This window comes from Triticum dicoccoides, chromosome 6B (genome assembly GCF_002162155.2).
Source record: "Triticum dicoccoides isolate Atlit2015 ecotype Zavitan chromosome 6B, WEW_v2.0, whole genome shotgun sequence".
Taxonomy (NCBI): Eukaryota; Viridiplantae; Streptophyta; class Magnoliopsida; order Poales; family Poaceae; genus Triticum; species Triticum dicoccoides.
In genome coordinates, this window is record NC_041391.1 from 208,811,168 (window position 1) to 208,831,211 (window position 20,044).

Sequence of the window (20,044 nt, forward strand, 5' to 3'; positions counted from 1 at the left end):
TATGAACCCTAAATTAACATCTACAACTACTAAATCTAGTACTAATTAGTGGCAGGGGGTGGGGGCGACGGAGAGGTAGCTAGGGGCGGCGAGGTCGAGGGCGGTGGGAGGAGGGCTGCCGACGGAGGGAGGAGGGCGGCGGCGGAGGAGGGAGGGGCGGCCGCAGGCGGAGGGAGGATGTGCGAGGAGGAGGGAGGAGGGACGGAAGGAGGGGAGTACCTCGGCGGCGGACGGATGAAGGCGGCGGCGGCGGCGACGCACGACGACATTATCGGCACGGGGGGCGAGAGTGAGAGTGTGAGTGAGGGTCGGTCGTGTGCGTGGGGATAAGGTAGGGATAGTTGTAGCGCGTTTGCCGAAATGCGCTACAGATAATCAGAATAGCAGTAGCGCGTTGCACATAAACCGCTACTGCTAAGTGTAACTATACAAAAAATACGTCAATGCAAAAATACATTGGCCATCAATGATCTTTTTGTGTACAATCTGAATTGTCAATATGAGTCCTATCCGATAGGAACCGGAGAGGACTCATATTGCGGCCACAAATTTTACACATAGAGTTCAATGAAGACCAACTGGTTGTGGTAGTTTCAGAAATAACATATTTAAGGTGGTAAACACCCTGTTCATGGAGCAAGGTGGGACTAAACTTGTGGGCTGATCTTAGCAGTAGCGGTTTTCCCACAAGCGCGCTGCTGCTAACTTCTATAGCAGCAGCGTTGTTCAATAAAGTGCGCTACTGCTATAACTAGCGGGGGGGGGGAGGTCATGGCAATTATAGCAGCAGCGCCGTTTGCGGTGGACGCGCTACTGCTATTTTCCTGTCAGCAACGCGTTTCCCTAACACGCGCTGCTGCTAAATAGCAGTAGCGTGGTATTTTAGGGAGCGCTGCTGGTAAGATTCTGTGTATAGGCTTTTCCCTAGTAGTGTACTGCCGCTACTACTGCCGCACAACCCGACACGAGAAGAGACGTCCTCGAATCGAGGCGGTAGCGGTGCCGAACCAGGATGGTACTGCCGCCGATGCACCCAAGCGGTACTACCATTGTAGGAAAGCGGTACTGCCGCTTGAGGACCATGGGCAGTACTACCACGCTGGCGGCAGTACTCTCGCTATCTCCTCACAATCTCCACTTTCGTCGAAACCACAAACTCCAAGGAGAGGAAAGGAGCTAGGGGTGCAAAAATGAAGTGTACGTGTTGATTCCACCCTAGCCTTTCCAATGCGGACCCCCTCTTGATAGTACGGTGTCTCCTATGACTCAAGTCCACCAAAACCGAAATGAAAGAGACTACACCGTTTCCACTTTAAGCTCTGAGGGGAAAGAATCGTCTCGTGCCAATGAATGAATCTCTGAAATAATCAACGCACACTATTAGTCCGCAAAAGCATTGTCATCAATCACCAAAACTACTTAGAGAGAGACATGCCCTAACATGTCCCCCTTTTTGGTGGATTGTTGACAACACGGGATTTGCACAAAGGAATAACATGGGAATAAGTGAATCCCAAAAACTACAAAATATAGACGGGCTCCCTAAATGTGTGCACTTAATTAGAGGTGCCTTTGGAATGCAAAGTACATACATTAGGATCAACACTCCCCCTATATTTTATAGTCTGACAACATTTGCATCAAAGATGAGACATATATGAGCTAGAATGCAATAGGGTAGCAGTGAGCAAAGTATAAAAAAACAGGAGATAAGCATGCAACTCACATGCTACCAAAGTACTCAACATACATAGATAATAATAGGATAGGGTAGCATATGTCTCACACCATATGATAGAGTACCAGGTCTCACGAGCACAAGCCAAACCAAAGCAAAAGACAAGAAAAGAGTTTGAGAGAGAGAAAGACAAGGCAAATGAGACACACTCGCAACTCGGCAAATCCCTAAACTCTCTCCCCCTTTGGCATCGAGACACCAAAAGGGCAAGGAGTGCTGCTACGGCCTACGGCCACAGGTGATAGCACAACTGACGATCTCCATCATCACATCCCTGCGTGATCGCCCGCTCCTCTGTCATTGGCAGGGGCTGCTCGGTGTGTGAGTCTGTCCAAGGGTAGTGCAGCTGAACCCACTCCTCCTCATCAGTGATCTTGCCCTCAGAACTGCTGGCTGTTGCACCAAACTAACGCATGAGCTCCTTGTGGCGGCATCTGGCCTTCTTCTCGGACACATGAGCCATATACTGTCCATGAAACTCTATGCAGAAAAGTTTCTTCATCTTGCGCTTGAGCTTCTTTGCCCATGAGGGCTCCGCTCTAGAGGGCACATAGTCCTCATCATCGTCAGCATCGGCCTCTGCCTCAACCTCGTCAGCTCCTGACGGAATCCCAGACTTTGGAACCTAAGTGCCCCATTTCTCCTTCTTCCTCTGACACTTAATCTCATGAGGGACCAACTCGCCAGTCTCCAGCACGACACCAGGATAAGTGTGCTCCCAAGCCCTCTCAATAAGCAACATGAGAAAAGGAGCATAGATGGGGCACTTGCGTCCAGAGATAGCAGAGACAAGCTCAGACCACATGACATGAGAGATATCCAAGGAATCTCCAGTGTTTTCTTCCTTCTCATGCTGACAGAAGAGTAACATGTCCACGAGAAACGAGTGAACCATATCCAAGTTCCCAATGCGAGGGAAAAGAGTCTCCCTAAAGATGCGATGAAGGATGTCCAGAAAGGCAGGCAACTCATAAGTTTCCATCTGCGTCTCAGGGTTAATCTTCAAAGTGCAGTAAGGCCAGAGAGGTTGCTTATGAGTAGAAGTTGCATTGCGGTGAGGACGAAAGCCAACCGGGTTCTCAAGTCCTTGATCTTCAATCCCAAATAATTCCATGAATGCCTTCCATTTGACAGACAGAAGTTTGCCATTTGTCATCCACATCAAGGTCCTTTCTGCATCAGTGCCAAGATGGACTGTGGCATAAAACTGGGCCACCAAATCCGCATCAAAGTCCTTGTTGAACTCCATGATCTTGAGAATGTTCAACTGAGTGCACATCTACAGAGCTTCGCCAAAGTAGGTGGGATCCTTCCGTTGGGGAACGTAGTAATTTCAAAATTTTCCTACGCACACGCAAGATCATGGTGATGCATAGCAACGAGAGGGGAGAGTGTTGTCTACATACCCTTGTAGACCGTAAGCGGAAGCGATAGCACAACGCGGTTGATGTAGTCGTACGTCTTCACGGCCCGACCGATCAAGCACCGAAACTACGGCACCTCCGAGTTCTAGCACACGTTCAGCTCGATGACGTCCCTCGAACTCCGATCCAGCTGAGTGTCGAGGGAGAGTTCCGTCAGCACGACGGCGTGGTGACGATCTTGATGTTCTACCGTCGCAGGGCTTCGCCTAAGCACCGCTACGATATTATCGAGGTGGACTATGGTGGAGGGGGGCACCGCACACGGCTAAGAGATCCAAGGGATCAATTGTTGTTGTGTGTCTAGGGTGCTCCCCTGCCGCCGTATATAAAGGAGCAAGGGAGGAGGAGGCCGGCCCTCGGAGGGGGTGCGCCAAGTATGGAGTCCTACTAGGACTCCCTAGTCCTAGTAGGATTCCACCTCCCATATGGAATAGGAAAAGAGGAAGGGAAAAGGAGAAGGAAGGAAGGGGGCTCCCCCCTTCCCTAGTCCAATTCGGACCAGACCAAGGGGAGGGGTGCGGCCACCCTTGAGGCCCTTTTCCTTCTTTCCCGTATGGCCCAATAAGGCCCAATACGTATTCCCGTAACTCTCCAGTACTCCGAAAAATACCCGAATCACTCGGAACCTTTTCGATGTCCGAATATAGTCGTCCAATATATCGATCTTTACGTCTCGACCATTTCGAGACTCCTCGTCATGTCCCCGATCTCATCCGGGACTCCGAACTCCTTCAGTACATCAAAACTCATAAACTCATAATATAATTGTCATCGAAACCTTAAGCGTGCGGACCCTACGGGTTCGAAAACTATGTAGACATGACCGAGAACCGTTTCCGGTCAATAACCAATAGCGGAACCTAGATGCTCATATTGGCTCCTACATATTCTACAAAGATCTTTATCGGTCAAACCGTATAACAACATACGTCGTTCCCTTTGTCATCGGTATGTTACTTGCCCGAGATTTGATTGTCGGTATCCAATACCTACTTCAATCTCGTTACCGGAAAGTCTCTTTACTCGTTCCGTAATACATTATTTCGCAACTAACTCATTAGTCACATTGCTTGCAAGGCTTATAGTGATGTGCATTACCGAGAGGGCCCAGAGATACCTCTCCGACAATCGGAGTGACAAATCCTAATCTCGAAATACGCCAACCCAACATGTACCTTCGGAGACACCTGTAGAGCTCCTTTATAATCACCCAGTTACATTATGAAGTTTGGTAGCACACAAAGTGTTCCTCCGGTAAACGGGAGTTGCATAATCTCATAGTCATAGGAACATGTATAAGTCATGAAGAAAGCAATAGCAACATTCTAAACGATCAAGTGCTAAGCTAACGGAATGGGTCAAGTCAATCACATCATTCTCCCAATGATGTGATCCCATTAATCAAATGACAACTCTTTTGTCCATGGCTAGGAAACATAACCATCTTTGATAAACGAGCTAGTCAAGTAGAGGCATACTAGTGACACTATGTTTGTCTATGTATTCACACATGTATTATGTTTCCGGTTAATACAATTCTAGCATGAATAATAAACATTTATCATGATATAAGGAAATAAATAATAACTTTATTATTGCCTCTAGGGCATATTTCCTTCAGTCTCCCACTTGCACTAGAGTCAATAATCTAGTTCACATCATCATGTGATTTAACACCAATATTCATATCTGTATATGATTAACACCCATAGTTCACATCGTCATGTGACCAACACCCAAAGGGTTTACTAGAGTCAATAATCTAGTTCACATTGCTATGTGATTAACACCCAAAGAATACTAAGGTATGATCATGTTTTGCTTGTGAGAGAAGTTTAGTCAACGGGTCTGTCATATTCAGAGCCGTATGTATTTTGTAAATATTCTATGTCCACAATGCTCTGCACGGAGCTACTCTAGCTAATTGCTCCCACTTTCAATATGTATCTAGATTGAGACTTAGAGTCATCTGGATCAGTGCCAAAACTTGTATCAACGTAACCCTTTACGATGAACCTTTTGTCACCTCCATAATCGAGAAACATCTCCTTAGTCCTCACTAAGGATATTCTTGACCGCTGTCCAATGATCTATTATTAGATCAAAATTGTATTCCTTTGCCAAACTCAGAGTAAGGTATACAATAGGTCTGGTACACAACATAGCATACTTTATAGAACCTATGACTGAATGCATAGGGAATGACTTTCATTCTCTTTCTATTTTCTGCCGTGGTCGGGATTTGAGTCTTACTCAATTTCATACCTTTGCAACACATGCAAGAACTCTTTCTTTGACTGTTCCATTTTGAACTACTTCAAAATCTTGTCAAGGTATGTACTTATTGAAAATCTTATCAAGCGTCTTGATCTATCCCAATAGATCTTGATGCTCAATATGTAAGCAGCTTCACCGAGGTCTTTCTTTGAAAAACTTCTTTCAAACACTCCTTTATGCTTTCCAGAAAATTCTACATCATTTCCAATTAATAATATGTCATTCACATATACTTATCAGAAATGTTGTAGTGCTCCCACTCGCTTTCTTGTAAATACAGGTCTTTCCAAAAGTCCGTATAAAACCATATGGTTTGATCAACTCATCAAAGCGTATATTCCAACTCCAAGATGCTTGCACCAGTCCATTGATGGATTGCTGGAGCTTGCACACTTCGTTAGCATCTTTAGGATTGACAAAAACTTTCTGGTTGCATCATATACAACTCTTCTTTAATAAATCCATTAAGGAATGCAGTTTTGACATTCATTTGCCAGATTTCATAAAATGTGGCAATTGCTAACATGATTCAGACAGACTTAAGCTTCGACATGAGTGAGAAAATCTCATCGTATTCAACACCTTGAAATTGTTGAAAACCTTTCGCAACAAGTCAAGCTTAGTAGATAGTTACACTACTATCAGTGTCCGTCTTCCTCTTGAAGATCCATTTATTTAACATGGCTTGCTGATCATCGAGCAAGTCAATCAAAGTCCATACTTTGTTCTCATACATGGATCATATCTTAGATTTTATGGCCTCAAGCCATTTCATGGAATCTGGGCTCATCATCGCTTCCTCATGGTTCATAGGTTCATCATGGTCTAGTAACATGACTTCCAGAACATGATTACCGTACCACTCTGGTGCGGATCTTACTCTGGAAGACCTACGAGGTTTGGTAGCAACTTGATCTGAAATTTCATGATCATCATCATTAACTTCCTCACTAATTGGTGTAGGAATCACTGGAACTGATTTCTGTGATGAACTACTTTCCAATAAGGGAGAAGGTACAATTACCTCATCAATTTCTACTTTCCTCCCACACTTCTTTCGAGAGAAACTTCTTCTCTAGAAAGGATCCATCTTAGCAACGAATAACTTGCCTTCGGATCTGTGATAGAAGGTGTACCCAATAGTTACCTTTGGGTATTCTATGAAGACGCACTTCTCCGATTTGGGTTCGAGCTTATCAGGTTGAAAACCTTTTTCATATAAGCATCGCAACTCCAAGCTTTAAGAAACGACAGCTTAGGTTTACTGCTAAACCATAGTTCATACGGTGTCGTCTCAACAGATTTAGATGTTGCCCTATTAAACGTGAATGCAGCTGTCTCTAATGCATAACCCCAAAAACGATAGTGGTAAACCGATAAGAGACATCATAGATCGCACCATATCTAGTAAAGTACGATTACGACGTTCGGACACACCATTACATTGTGGTGTTCCAGATGGCGTGAGTTGTGAAATTATTTCACATTGTTTCAAATGAAGACCAAACTCATAACTCAAATATTCTTCTCCACGATCAGATCGTAAAAACTTTATTTTCTTGTTACGATGATTTTCCACTTCACTCTGAAATTGTTTGAACTTTTCAAATGTTTCAGACTTATGTTTCATCAAGTAGATATACCCATATCTGCTCAAATCATCTGTGAAGGTCAGAAAATAATGATACACGCCGCAAGCCTTAACACTCATCGGATCGCATACATCGGTATGTATTATTTCCAATAAGTCAGTAGCTCGTTCCATTGTTCCGGAGAACGGAGTTTTAGTCATCTTGCCCAAAAGGCACGGTTCGCAAGCATCAAATGATTCATAACCAAGTGATTCCGAAAATCCATCTTTATGGAGTTTCTTCATGCGCTTTACACCGATATGACCCAAACGGCAGTGCCACAAATAAGTTGCACTATCATTATTAACTTTGCATCTTTTGGCATCAATATTATGAATATGTGTATCACTACGATCGACATCCAACAAACTATTTTCATTGGGTGTATGACCATTTGAAGGTTTTATTCATGTAAACAGAACAACAATTATTCTCTTATTTTAAATGAATAACCGTATTGCAATAAACATGATCAAATCATATTCACGCTCAACGCAAACTCCAAATAACATTTCTTTAGGTTTAACACTAATCCCGAAAGTATAGGGAGTGTGCGATGATGATCATATCAATCTTGGAACTACTTCCGATACTCATCGTCACTTCACCCTCAACTAGTCTCTGTTTATTCTGTAACTCCTGTTTCGAGTCACTAATTTTTAGCAACCGAACAAGTATCAAATACTCAGGGGCTACTATAAACACTAGTAAGGTACACATCAATAATCTGTATATCAAATATACCCTTGTTCACTCTGCCATCCTTCTTATCCACCAAATATTCAGGGTATTTCCGTTTCCAGTGACCATTTCCTTTGCAGTGTAAGCACTCAGTTTCAGGCTTTGGTTCAGCTTTGGGCTTCTTCGTGGGAGTGACAACTTGCTTGTCATTCTACTTAAATTTCCCTTTCATTCCCTTTGCCCTTTACTTGAAACTAGTGATCTTGTCAACCATCAACACTTGATGCTCTTTCTTGATTTCTACCTTCGTCGATTTCAACATCACGAAGAGGTCGGGAATCATTTTCGTCATCCCTTCCATACTATAGTTCATCACAAAGTTCTACTAACTTGGTGATGGTGACTAGAGAACTTTGTCAATCACTATCTTATCTGGAAGATTAACTCCCACTTGATTCAAGCGATTGTAATACCCAGACAATCTGAGCACATGCTCACTAGTTGAGCGATTCTCCTCCATCTTTTAGCCATAGGACTTGTTGGAGACTTCATGTCTCTCAACTCGGGTATTTGCTTGAAATATTAACTTCAACTCCTGGAACATCTCATATGGTCCATGACGTTCAAAACGTCTTTGAAGTCCCGATTCTAAGCCGTTAAGCATGGTGCACTAAACTATCAAGTAGTCATCATATTGAGCTAGCCAAACGTTCATAACGTCTGCATCTGCTCCTGCAATAGGTCTGTCACCTAGCGGTGCATTAATGACATAATTATTTTGTGCAGCAATGAGGATAAACCTCAGATCACGGATCCAATCCGCATCATTGCTACTAACATCTTTAAATACAATTTTCTCTAGGAACATATCAAAATAAACATATGAAAGCAACAACGCAAGCTATTGATCTACAACATAATTTACAAAATACTACCAGGACTAAGTTCATGATAAATTAAAGTTCAATTAATCATATTACTTAAGAACTCCCACTTAGATAGACATCCCTCTAATCCTCTAAGTGATTACGTGATCCATATCAACTACACCATGTCCGATCATCACGTGAGATGGAGTAGTTTCAACGGTGAACATCAATATGTTGATCATATCTACTATATGATTCACGCTCGTCCTTTCAGTCTCCATGTTCCGAGGCCATATCTGTTATATGCTAGGATCGTCAAGTTTAACCTGAGTATTCCGCGTGTGCAACTGTTTTGCACCCGTTGTATTTGAACGTAGAGCCTATCACACCCGATCATCACGTGGTGTCTCAGCACGAAGAACTTTTGCAACGGTGCATACTCAGGGAGAACACTTCTTGATAATTAGTGAGAGATCATCTTAAAAAGCTACCGTCGAACTAAGCAAAATAAGATGTATAACAGATAAACATCATATGCAATCAAAATATGTGACATGATATGGCCATGATCATCTTGCGCCTTTGATCTCCATCTCCAAAGTACTGTCATGATCTCTATCGTCACCGGCACGACACCATGATCTTCATCATCTTGATCTATATCAATGTGTCGTCACATGGTCGTCTCGCCAACTATTGCTCTTGCAACTATTGCTATCGCATAGCGATAAAGTAAAGCAATTATTTGGCACTTGCATCTTATGCAACAAAGAGACAACCATAGGGATTCTGCCAGTTGCCGGTAACTTCAACAAAACATGATCATCTCATACAACAACTTATATCTCATCATGTCTTGACTATATCACATCACAACATTCCCTGCAAAACAAGTTAGACGTCCTCTACTTTGTTGTTGCAAATTTTACGTGGCTGCTATGGGCTGAGCAAGAACCGATCTTACCTACGCATCAAAACCACAACGATAGTTCGTCAAGTTAGTGCTGTTTTAACCTTTGCAAGGACCGGGTGTAGCCACACTCGGTTCAACTAAAGTTGGAGAAACTGACACCCGCTAGTCACCTGTGTGCAAAGCACGGCGGTAAAACCAGTCTCGCGTAAGCGTACGCGTAATGTCGGTCCGGGCCGCTTCATACAACAATACCGCCGAACCAAAGTATGACATGCTGGTAAGCAGTATGACTTGTATCGCCCACAACACACTTGTGTTCTACTCGTGCATATAACATCTACGCATAAAACCTAGGCTCGGATGCCACTGTTGGGGAACGTAGTAATTTCAAAATTTTCCTACGCACACGCAAGATCATGGTGATGCATAGCAATGAGAGGGGAGAGTGTTGTCTACATACCCTTGTAGACCGTAAGCGGAAGCGTTAGCACAACGCGGTTGATGTAGTCGTACGTCTTCACGGCCCGACCGATCAAGCACCGAAACTACGGCACCTCCGAGTTCTAGCACACGTTCAGCTCGATGATGTCCCTCGAACTTTGATCCAGCCGAGTGTCGAGGGAGAGTTCCGTCAGCACGACGGCGTGGTGACGATCTTGATGTTCTACCATCGCAGGGCTTCGCCTAAGCACCGCTACGATATTATCGAGGTGGACTATGGTGGAGGGGGGCACCGCACACGGCTAAGAGATCCAAGGGATCAATTGTTGTTGTGTGTCTAGGGTGCTCCCCTGCCGCCGTATATAAAGGAGCAAGGGAGGAGGAGGCCGGCCCTCGGAGGGGGCACGCCAAGTATGGAGTCCTACTAGGACTCCCTAGTCCTAGTAGGATTCCACCTCCCATATGGAATAGGAAAAGAGGAAGGGAAAAGGAGAAGGAAGGAAGGGGGCGCCCCCCTTCCCTAGTCCAATTCGGACCAGTCCAAGGGGAGGGGTGCGGCCACCCTTGAGGCCCTTTTCCTTCTTTCCCGTATGGCCCAATAAGGCCCAATACGTATTCCCATAACTCTCCGGTACTTCGAAAAATACCCGAATCACTCGGAACCTTTCCGATGTCCGAATATAGTCGTCCAATATATCGATCTTTACGTCTCGACCATTTCGAGACTCCTCGTCATGTCCCCGATCTCATCCGGGACTGCGAACTCCTTTGGTACATCAAAACTCATAAACTCATAATATAACTGTCATTGAAACCTTAAGCGTGCGGACCCTACGGGTTCGAGAACTATGTAAACATGACCGAGAACCGTTTCCGGTCAATAACCAATAGCGGAACCTGGATGCTCATATTGACTCCTACATATTCTACGAAGATCTTTATCGGTCAAACCGCATAACAACATACGTCGTTCCCTTTGTCATCGGTATGTTACTTGCCCGAGATTTGATCGTCGGTATCCAATACCTAGTTCAATCTCGTTACCGGCAAGTCTCTTTACTCGTTCCGTAATACATCATCTCGCAACTAACTCACTAGTCACATTGCTTGCAAGGCTTATAGTGACGTGCATTACCGAGAGGGCCCAGAGATACCTCTCCGACAATCGGAGTGACAAATCCTAATCTCGAAATACGCCAACCCAACACGTACCTTCGGAGACACCTGTAGAGCTCCTTTATAATCACCCAGTTACGTTGTGACGTTTGGTAGCACACAAAGTGTTCCTCCGGTAAACAGGAGTTGCATAATCTCATAGTCATAGGAACATGTATAAGTCATGAAGAAAGCAATAGCAACATACTAAACGATCAAGTGCTAAGCTAACGGAATGGGTCAAGTCAATCACATCATTCTCCCAATGATGTGATCCCGTTAATCAAATGACAACTCTTTTGTCCATGGCTAGGAAACATAACCATCTTTGATAAACGAGCTAGTCAAGTAGAGGCATACTAGTGACACTATGTTTGTCTATATATTCACACATGTATTATGTTCCCGGTTAATACAATTCTAGCATGAATAACAAACATTTATCATGATATAAGGAAATAAATAATAACTTTATTACTGCCTCTAGGGCATATTTCCTTCACCTTCTCCATGTAAGCAATGTCAATGGAGTGGACATCAACATAGAGGTTCTTCTTTGCTTTGATCACATCAAAGAAGATAGCATACTGAAAACGGTTCCAGAATGGGCGGTTGACCAGAGTGGGTTCTTGATCTTTCGCATACGGGTTGCGCTGATGACTTTCCCAGAACTCCTTGGTAGTCATCTCTATCATAGACTTGGCCCTAGGCTTGGGCTTGTTCGCAATAGTCTTCTTGGGCCGAGGAGGAGGAGGAACACTTGAGGAAGTGGCCCCTGACTCAGAAGTGTGATAGCGCTTTGAACTAGTACGCCCGGGGTTGACACGACCGACAGGTTGCTCTGAAGGGCCATCACCTGGAACCAAACACACGAACACAAGAAATAACACGGGAGAACAAGCATAAGCCACCAGAGAAAGAAGCAACAAGGATCAACATTTGGTACGAGTATGGTGGAAGTTGGCATCCAGCGGTAGTACCGTGATCTGGAAGCGATAGTACCGTCCAAGCAGTAGTACCGCTCCAGGCGGGGGACGACGGTTTTCCTACTACCGCGGCCAAATCCGGTACTGCCGGGATACCAAATTCAAAAATAAACCTACCATACATCAATCCAAACAATCTAGCAGCCTTCACCATCCTACTCAAGCCTCGATTTGGCCAAAAATCGATGAATGCAAAGACTATTGCCCCTAAAGACTAGATCTGAAACCTAGAAGCAAAGAGAATGAGATCAGGGGCAATACCAGCATCATGGCTAGAGGAAGGGATGGGGTTTGATCCCACCAGAGGAAAAGGTGAAAGACGGCCCGGAGGAGGAGGCCCACCAACGCCCTCCTGCGGCGAGTTCGTCGCTGGCGCACGAAGAAGACGAGAGGGTTGAGTGAATGGGTATGGGGGAGAAAGAAACTCCCCCGCCCCAACATAACCCCCCAATCCCTCCCCGCAGCGGTAGTACCGCTCGGGCGGGCGGTAGTACCACTTGATGTCCATCAGCGGTAGTACGGCGCGCCTCCAGCGGTAGTACCGCCCAACCAACAACTCGAAGACTAGACAAAAAACAGACTTAGCTCAAGCAAGGAGAACACATGAAGAGGTGAGGGAGCAACCACAACAGCAAAAAAATGCCCACGAGAGGACAAGGAACCCACACAACTCTCAAAGAGAGGTCGGTGGCCAAGGCCACCTATGTTTGAGTCAGGTGGTATGGCACCGCGAAGATTTTAACCTTGTGCCCATGACCAAAACTCATCTTTGAAGCACAATTACCATAAAAAATGGCTAATGTGAAAGACGTGATCAATTTATGCATAATGGGGGGAGGAAGAGTTCATTGAGAGAACAATACTCCCCCTATGTCCATGCCTACATCTAGAACAAGATATAATGATGAGTGCGGTGGGGTGTGCCTAGATTGAAGCCACATTGCTCGAATCAATGATATTTAGCTCATGCCTTAACTCGCAAAATCTTGCTTCATCTAGAGGCTTCATGAAAATATCTGCTAGTTTCTCTTGAGCGTTGATGTAGATGATATCAATATCTCCCCGCTTGATGTGATCTTGAATAAAATGGTGGCGAATCTCAATATGCTTCATCTTGCTATGTTGCACCGGATTGTGAGAAATATTGATTACACTTTCATTGTCACATAGAAGAGGTACTTTGTCACAAGTGACACCGTAATCGTTTAAAGTTTGCCTCATCCATAGCAATTGTGCACAACAACTTGCGGCGGCTACATACTCGGCCTCGGTGGATGAGAGAGATATACAATTTTGCTTCTTTGAAGACCAACTCACCAAAGAGCGACCAAGGAATTGGCACCCTCTAGAAGTTGACTTCCTATCCACACAATCTCCCTCCCAATTCGAATCCGAGTAACCAATGAGATCAAAGCTTGCTCCTTTGGGGTACCATAAGCCAAAGTTTGGGGTATGAGCCAAATATCAAAAAATTCGCTTGACCGCCACATAATGGCTGTCCTTAGGTGCGGCTTGAAACTGTGCACAAAGTCCCACACTCAACATGATATCCGGTCTAGATGCACAAAGGTAAAGCAAGTATCCAATCATGGAACAATATACATTTTGATCCATCGTTTACCATTGGGATCACTTTCAAGCTTGCATTTGGTGGGCATTGGAAACTTGACCGGTTTGACATCATCTAGCTTGAATTTCTTGAGCATGTCTTGGGTGTACTTGGCTTGGTTGATGAAAGTTCCTTCTCTTCTTTGCTTGATTTGGAACCTAAGAAAGAACTTCAACTATACCATCATAGACATCTTAAACTTCTCGGTCATTAGTGCAGCAAACTCATCATTGAAAGATTTGTTAGGAGAATCAAAGATAATATCATCAACATATAGTTGGCATATGAACAAATCCCCTTTGACCCTCTTAGTAAAAAGAGTGGGATCAATTTTCCCAATTTCAAACCCACGATATTGCAAGAACTTGGTAAGGTGCTCATACCACGCACGTGGGGCTTGCTTAAGGCCATAGAGCGCCTTTTTGAGTTTGTATACATGAGTGGGGAATTTGGGATCCTCGAATCCCGGAGGTTGTTTGACATATACCAACTCATTCAAAGGACCATTAAGAAATGCACTCTTCACATTCATTTGTTGCAATTTAAAGTCATGATGAGAAGCATAGACAATCAACATGCGAATGGATTCAAGACGAGCAATAGAGGCAAAGGCTTCACCATAGTCAATACCCTCGACTTGGGAGTAGCCTTGTGCCACCAACCTTGCCTTGTTTTGAACATACACTCCATTTGCATGTTGTTCTTGAAGACCCATTTGGTTCCAATGACATTATGTTCCTCCAATGGCCTTGGTACTAAGTCCCAAACTTGATTGCGCTCGAAGTTGCTGAGTTCATCGTGCATTGCTTCAAGCCAATCCTCATCATCAAGTGCCTCATGTACCTTTTGGGGTTCAACACATGAAACAAACGCGTGATGCTCACAAAAGTTTGAAAATTGTTTGCGAGTATTTACCCCTTTTCTCAAGCTTCCAAGCACATTCTCCATGACATGTTTTTGATGTTTTAGCTTGGAAGCCACTTCAGCGGCAGGCGCTCCAAAATTTCCTCAATGGGCATTTGAGGATCATCTTGTGCATCTTGATCACCGTCTTGAGTTTGCTCTTGATCTTGAGCACCATCTTGAGCTTGCTCTTGACCTTGAGTTGGCTCTTGATCTTGCACATCTTGAGCACCATCTTGAGCTTGCTCTTCACCTTGAACGCGCTCGGAGGCATGAACTTGATATTGGGCATCATTTGGCACATCACCCCCTCCATGGGGTTGATCTTGCCCTTGATCTTGTTCATTAGGTTGAGGGCCTTCATTTTGTTCTTCGAAAGCATGTGGGCCTAGTGTAGGCGATGGCTCCACTTGAGTAGAGCATTATCCTTCTCCTTCAGCCACAAGGGGTTCCTCAATGGGGAGTATTTGACCAAATCCCATTCTTCTTATGGATCGAGGAGGAATTTCATCACCTACATCACAAATACCACTTTGCTCCACTTGGGAGCTGTTATTCTCATCAAACTCTATGTTACACGTCTCCTCAGTGAGTCCAGTGGACTTGTTGAGGACACGGTAATCATAAGAGTTTGTAGCATAACCAACAAATATGCCCTCTTGAGCTCTAGGTTCCAATTTAGACAAACGAACACCTTTCTTGAGAATGAAATACTTACAACCGAACCCCTGGAAGTACTTGAGATTGGGCTTGTTACCGGTAAGTATCTCATATGGTGTTCTGTTCAAGCCTTTGCGGAGGTAGAGCCTATTGGATGCATGGCATGCGGTGTTGATGGCTTCGGCCCAAAAGTTGTACGGAGACTTGATTTCCACCATAATGGTCCTTGCCGCATCCATCAATGTCCGGTTCTTCCTCTCTGCCACACCATTTTTTTTGAAGTTGCCACACCATTTTGTTGAGGGGTATAGGGTGCAGCATATTGGTGCTTGATCCCTCGTCACTAAGAAACTCATCCAAGGTGTAATTCTTGAACTCGGTGCTGTTTTCACTTCTAATCATCAAGATCTTTGCATTGTGTTGACGTTGAGCTTCATTTGCAAAGTTGATGATGGTTTGTTGAGTCTCACTCTTCCTGTTGAAGAAGTATACCCATGTATATCTTGAATAGTCATCCACAATCACCAAGCAATACTTTCTTCCACCAAGACTATCAAAGGATGTAGGTCCAAAGAGATCCATGTGAAGGAGCTCCAAGGGCCTCTTTGAATATATGATAGTTGTGGGACGATGAGCCGTTTCATGAAGCTTTCCTTCCATACAAGCACTGCAAGCACGGTCTTTGGCAAAACTCACATTTGTTAGTCCACGGACATGATCCCCTTTGAGGAGACTTTGCAAAGATCTCATATTGACATGGGCTAGTCGGTGATGCCAAAGCCAACCCACATCAACTTTAGCCATTAGGCAAGACGCGATCTTAGTGGGACGCTCCGAAAACTTCACCACGTAGAGACCATTCTCGACATGCCCAACAAAGGCTACCTTAAGAGTCTTGCTCCACAAAAGGGCCACGTTATCAAGATCAAAGAATGTTTCAAATCCCATAAGTGCAAGTTGACAAACGGAGAGTAAATTGTATGCAAGGGACTCAACAAGCATGACTTTCTTAATAGTTAAATCTTGAGAGATGACCACCTTGCCAAGGCCCAATACCTTGGAAGTTGAGGCATCACAAAATTGGACATGGGTGGGCATAGATGGAATTGGATGCACATCCACCACCAAGTCCTTGCTCCCGGTCATATGATTTGTTGCTCCACTATGAAGCAACCATGACACTCCAGCGGAAGCAAACTCCTACAAGAGATCAATGCTTGGATTTAGGTACCCATTCTTGAATTGGTCCTTTGAGGTTAGTGACAAGGGTCTTAGGGACCCAAATAGACCATTCAATGTACTCATAATAAGAACCAACAAATTTAGCATAGACATGTCCATCATGAGCACGACATAAAACATAAGAGGGGTTAAAGTCGCGGGCTTTGTTGGTAGGAGTGGTTTTTCCCTTCTTGGCTCCACTATCCACTTCCTTGTTCTTCTTCTTCTTCTTCTTCTTCTTCTTCTTCTTCTTCTTCTTCTTCTTCTTCTTCTTCTTCTTCTTCTTCTTCTTCTTCTTCTTCTTCTTCTTCTTCTTCTTCTTCTTCTTCTTCTTCTTCTTCTTCTTCTTCTTCTTCTTCTTCTTCTTCTTCTTCTTCTTCTTCTTCTTCTTCTTCTTCTTCTTCTTCTTCTTCTTCTTCTTCTTCTTCTTCTTCTTCTTCTTCTTCTTCTTCTTCTTCTTTTTCTTCTTCTCATGAGTACCCTCACCCGCCTTGACAAACGTCTTCTTGAGTGGAGGAGGTTGTCTGGTCTTGTTCTTCTTCTTCTTCTTTGACTTGGGTGCAAAACCAAGTCCTTCTTTTCCTACAACCTCCTTTTGATTCCTCAAAAGGTAATTAAGATTATTTTCACCTTGTATGCAAGACACAAGGCCTTTCTCAAGTTGCTCTTTCAACTTAGCATTTTCCTCCACAAGATTCACATGCTCACAACAAGGGTTAGTAGCATGGACATTATCAATTAGAACAAAAGGAGGACAAGTGGAAATCTCCTTGGTTAGCTTCACTTGGAGTTGATCATGAGACTCTTTGAGAGAGGCATGAACACCCTTCAAGACCTTGTGAGCCTTGTCAAGTGTATCAAACTCTTACTTGAGTCTAGCATGGCCAATCCCAAGTTCGGCTTTCTCGGATTTAAGCACACGAGTAAGGACAATAGCATGATCAAGATCTTTTTGCAATTTAGCATGAGTAACATTGTGTGTCTCCTCAAGAGTCAAACGAAGATCTTTCTCTTCCTTTAGAGCAATGGAAAGATCCATAATTTCATTGACATAGTCACAACTATGCTCCTCCAACTTGGAGATAGTATCCTCATGAGACTCAATGATATCATTGGCCTCACCAAGTTGTTCCAAGAGAGCAACAAAGTGCTTCTTGGACTCACCCTTGAGCTTGCTCTCAAACTTGGTGAACTCATTCTCATCAACTTTCTCCACCTCACTATCATCAACACAATCTAACAATGAAGGAGTAGTAATGATGGTGGTTTTGATGTTAGGAGTTACCTTGTTGATACCTTTGGCCATGATACACTTGGCAATGGTGTTTTTGTTGGGGGCGCCAAAGAGAGATACCTTGGAGGGGGAAGATGTAGCAATAGAAATGGTTGTCGTTTCCATTCCTTCTCCACTTGTATCTTCCTCATCATCATCGGAGGCGTACTCTTCTTGTGCCACCAAGCCCTTTGGAGGAGGCTTCTTAGTGAAGTTGTTCTTGCTCGGGAAAGACTTGTCTTTATCCTTCCGAATGAGTTTGCCACCATTGTCTTCCCTCTTCTCGTAAGGGCAATATACCACAAAGTGACTCACATTGCCATAACTGTAACAAGTTCTTACACATTGCTTGCTCTTTGACCCACTTGAGTTGTTCTTGGTGAAGTTGGGCCTTGAATTCCTCTTGTTGCTCCAAAATTTCCTTGACGCAAGAGCCATGTGCTCATGGTAAGCATACTGGGTGTCCTCGGGGCCACACTCTTCTTCTTCTTCCTCTTATTCTTCCGAGATTGCTCTGGCCTTCAAAGCAAGGGATGGAGTGCTTTTCTTTGACCGGACTCGAGCAAGAGCATTGTCGGCGGTCTTGTTCATGATGTTCATGGCAATAAACTCATCCAACACTTCACTTGAGATTAAGGAGTGAAAGTTCGTCCTTTGATGAATCATGGAAGACATGGCCTTGTTGACGGGCATGATGGCCTTGAGGAACTTGCCCTTGATCCAAGTGTCATCTGTATCCTTGCTTCCATGGTCTTGGAGGGCAACCGCAAGAGTAGTCACCCTTCGGTAAATATCACGCGGATCCTCATGTTCAAGCATCACAAATTCATCGGCCTCATCAAGGACCACTTAAAAAGTTGGACCGTTGAATGCTTGAGCTCCCCTTGTACATTGAAACAATGTGCTCTCAACAATCCTTTGCACGAGTGAACGGGCGTAGGTGTGCTAGGTCTTCAGGAGTGACCGCTTCTTGAAGGATGAACAATGCGGAGTGATTGTATTGATTCTCCACTTCTTATCTTGGGGCGAAGTTGTTTGGATCGTGAGGGTAGAAACTCTTGCTCAATAATTCTCCGAAGGTTAGTTGAGCAATGATTCAAATGAGACTTAATGCAAAAGATCCAATTAGCAAAATCACCCTTAACAAGCTTGGGAGGAGGGCGATGAATATTAATGCGAGTGGTAGGGACCAGTCCTCCATAGACCGGGGGAGGGGGAACCGAGGCAAAGGTTCCCGTCCCATTCTTGTCATGAGGGGAAGGAACATGAGTATCTTTAGTTGCTTTCTTGACAGAATTGGCCTCCGACTCTGATGCCGTGGGATTAACCACAAGTAAGGGACCGGGAGTGGATTTCATCCCCTCAAGTAATTCTTTAACCATGGACTTGACTTCGGCCATCATAGACGTCTCAAGTGAAGCCATAGCTTCATTTAAGTCGTCTCGAGTGATCAAAGTCAACTCCACGGCCTCGAGCACTTCCTCCTTGGTGTCAACCATACTCTGCGGGTGGTGAAACCCTTAATAAAGAGACGAGGCTTTGATACCAATTGAAAGGATTGATACGGTTGACTAGAGGGGGGTGAATAGGCAACTACCAATTTCTAACTTTTCTTCACGAATTAGGTTTAGCAACAAATAAGTTGTATATATGTGCAACTAGGTGAACAACCTATATGATGCAAACAGCCACAACAACAAGTGCAAGCAAATGATACAAGACAATATAAACTTGCACAAAGTAAAGGGAAGAGATATCTACAAGTGGAGCCGGTGGAGATGAGGATGTGTTACCGAAGTTCCTTCCCTTTGGGGGAAGTATGTCTCTATTGGAGCGGTGTGGAGGCACAATGCTCCCCAAGAAGCCACTAGGGCCACCGTATTCTCCTCACGCCTTCACACGATGTGAGATGCCGTGATTCCTCTAGTGGTGCCCTTGAAGGCGGCGACCGAACCTTACAAACAAGGTTGGGGCAATCTCCACAACTTGATTGGAGGCTCCCAACAATATCACGGAGCTTAAACACAATGGAATGTGGCTCCAAGGTGACCTCAACCGTCTAGGGTGCTCAAACACCCAAGAGTACCAAGATCTGCAAGGATTAGTGTGGGAAATCAAATTTCTCTTGGTGGAAGTGTAGATCCGGCCTTCTCAACCAATCCCTAGAAAATCAACAAGTTTGATTGGCTAGGGAGAGAGATCGGGCAAAAATGAGCTTTGGAGCAACAATGGAGTTTGGGGGAAAAGAGGTAAGTCAACTTGG